This window comes from Coptis chinensis, chromosome 6 (assembly GCF_015680905.1).
Source record: "Coptis chinensis isolate HL-2020 chromosome 6, ASM1568090v1, whole genome shotgun sequence".
Lineage (NCBI taxonomy): Eukaryota > Viridiplantae > Streptophyta > Magnoliopsida > Ranunculales > Ranunculaceae > Coptis > Coptis chinensis.
The window spans coordinates 70,406,600-70,409,979 of record NC_141461.1 but is presented as its reverse complement, the minus strand read 5'-3'; the positions used below and the strand labels follow the sequence as shown (position 1 = coordinate 70,409,979).

The following is a 3,380-nucleotide window of genomic DNA, read 5'->3' as shown; positions in this document are numbered from 1 at the left end:
TGATTAATTCCAAAAAATACATTGCATTTACGATTTATTCTCAAAACCCCATTAATTAATTTCTACTATGTTTATCAAGTATATTTCTTGCTTGGTCAGTACTGAAACGTGAAACCTATTCATTTTCTAACATAATATTTGTACGTTGTTCACTCAAGCTATTCTGACATCTGGTGTACATGAGTGGGTTAATCACTGGGTTACAAGACTAGTCATCTCTTAGAACTAGTAAATTTCAGAGCCCACCCAAGGTGAAAAAATTGGTACTATGCATCGAAAAATTTGAACAAATTTTTTGGAGTAGACTGCAGTACTGTTCACCATGCAATACGACGAAGATCAATGCACGATGTTCACCATGCAAATGTTCTGCACTTATCTTACATTATCCACGGACCACGAATCCACGATGGAATGGCACGATGAACACTACACCCTCATGTCTTCTCTAGTTTTTTGAAGGCTCAACGGTTTAATAATCCTTAGTCCTAACTGTTTCAGTTACATACATTATAATTAAAAAAAAAAAAAAAAATCAAACTTTTCAGTTATATATTACAGCTTAATTGTTGTAAAGGTGAGGCCATTGAAGTCATTCAACTGAACAAAATGTGAAAAAGAAAAGTTCCAAAGCACAACCTTGAAATTTGCTCTCTCATCTCTTCTCCAACTTTTTCTTCTTTTCTTTCCCTTTTTTTTCTGTCTCTGGATCTATCTTTTTCCTTAGCCTCTAAGTTTTCTTCTTCGTCCTCTTGATCAGCTCCCTATACATTCTATATATGTGTCACAAAAAACTTGTTTCTGATCTTCCAATGGCTGATAGTGATGCATATTCCCACCAGCTAGAAGTGGCACCACAAAGGCTAGTTTCAGGGAATGAAACAAACCCAAGTAAGTTCAACTCACATTTTTTGTACAAAGCTCTTAGTGTTGCTATTGTACTAGTTATCCTTCCACTTTTTCCATCTCAAGCACCTGAGTTTATCAATCAAACTATGTTTACTAGAACTTGGGAACTTCTGCATCTTCTTTTTGTTGGTGTTGCTGTTTCTTACGGATTGTTTAGTCGTCGAAATGTAGAAGAAACTGAGAAAGAAAACCAGTTGAAAGTCGATACAACTCAAACTTATATGTCAAGAATTCTTCAGGTTTCTTCTGTTTTTGATGATGAGGTAGAAACCCCAGCTTTTTCTGATGAGAATAAGGCACAAACATGGAATTCTAAGTACTTTCGAGGCGACCCCGTTGTTGTAGTTGAGGATGACAACTCTGTTCTTGATGAACAGAGTAGTACCATTAGTAATGTTAGTAATAAGCCATTGTTTTTGCCTGTTAGAAGCTTGAGATCAGCTGTTTCTGATACAGATAATGCTGAATCTTTTGGTGAACCTGTTGAGTCCTTGGGTTCTTCTCTAAGTAGGTCGGCTTCGAGCACATCAAAGAGTAGTTCTACTGGAACTAGGGAATTTGGTGATATGTATCCTATTGATTTAGAGGAGAATTTGAAGGAGAACGTCCTTCCATCGCCAATTCCATGGCGTTCGAGGTCAGGAAGGATGGAAATGAAAGAAGAGGTGGGCGAAGTTAACCCGCCTCCGTATTCTCTTCCCCGTCGGTTGAAGACACTGCCTTTGATCAGCCCGAGTTTCGGTCTTTTTTCCTCACCATATCATCGGTCATCCCAGTCTAACTCGACATCACCCTCCCCAAAGAAGCTTTCCCCTTCCCTTCACCAGAATTGAGAGCCAAAAACAGTGAGGATTTGGTCAAGAAAAAGAAGAGTGCGTACAAGGATTCTCCCCTCCACCCCCACCTCCACCACTTCCAACTCCAATAAGTCGCACATCTCCAATAACAAAATCTAGTTCGAGGACAAATGGTGTTTCATCTGAGAAGAAGGATGTTACGAGAAGTTTCACCGACGAGTTGAAGGACAGGAGCAGGAGTGGTAGAGAGGGTTTTCCAGGAAGAAGAGATTGTGGGATAGAATCTATGAAATCAGAAGGAAAATATAGAATACATTCTGAAGCTTCGTCAATGGGGAGATCTGTTCGAACAATCAGAGGGAATGAAACAATTACAGAACCAAGGAAGTACAGGGACTTTGAAGAACAACGGACAGATGGAAAGTCCGAAAAAAGATCTAAGGAAGTTGACATGGATAAACCAGGAAGAAGCACTGGAGGATTCATTCAGCAAATGACAAGCCCTCAAAATCAGAATCATGAAATTTCCCGCCCTACACCAAAACCATCGTTGCCCAAGTATCAGAAAAAGGAAACGAAAAAACTTGCTGAGAAGGTTATCTTAGAATCTGAGGAATACACAAGTAGCGAGGATGATCATAGTCAAGGAGGCTCAGATACGGAAGAAGCTGCTTCTGACATTCTTAGTGACGCACAGCCTGATCCAAATGAGGTTGACAAGAAAGCAGACGAGTTCATTGCCAAGTTCAGAGAGCAAATTAGGCTTCAGAGGATTGAATCTATCAAGAGATCAAGTGGACAGCATAGGTGATTCTCTTAACGGAAAATTGAAGCTTCTTCTGTACCATATGATTCAAACTTTTCTGCTATTTTGCTTATACCTTCCAAGTATTTTGAAGTTTTAGTATACGCATATGCATGGTTTACAGTCTGTGTAACCAGCACTTGCATTGCAGGTGTTTCTGTTGATTACTTTTCCTTTTATTGTTGCATTTCATCTGGTGCATTGCTGCACTTGAACAAATTAATATCACTTATGAAAATCAATGTGCTTATTCACTTGCAGTCATTCAAATACAGGTGTGTGCACATACATTATATCCTTTCCTGTAGAGTTGTCTGTATGTGTACAAATGCAATGGACTCGTCATACTGTAAGGTACTTACGTGTGTGTACGTACGCATACTGCATACATACAGGTTTGTGCACACATACGTACAGGTTTGTGCACATTTCAAGGTTTGCTTCCTAGTCCATTCCGTACATATATTGGAGATTGCAAAGAATTCGAAATCTGATTACCGAACAAGCTCATTGAGCTCAGTAACTGTTAGGTACTTAGCTAGGTTTGCATGTAGAACTAACTTACGGCGAATTAAATTAAATCACAGTTTGTTTCATAGTAATGTAGAATTTGCATCCATATCAGAGCATATGTCCTAGGCTTATTATTAACTCAAAGAAGAGTTTAAGTGGTTTGAGCACAATGGGTTTAGGAGAGAGCTTTGATCTAACTCATGATGTACTCGTTTTCTCCAGTGTAGTTTTCTTGTCGAGGTATATCATCGTTCAGCAATCACAGACACATTGCAGATTTCCACATGACCCGAACAATGATCTGTTGGGGTTAATACCAATATCAATCGATTCCCCACTACACATATAACTTTTAT

General features: G+C 39.0%; 1 pseudogene; it reads left to right on the top strand.

Annotated features, from left to right (window-relative positions):
• Positions 1–645: 645 nt before the first annotated feature.
• On the top strand, positions 646–2,749 carry LOC147494229 (uncharacterized; annotated as a pseudogene).
• Positions 2,750–3,380: the final 631 nt, after the last annotated feature.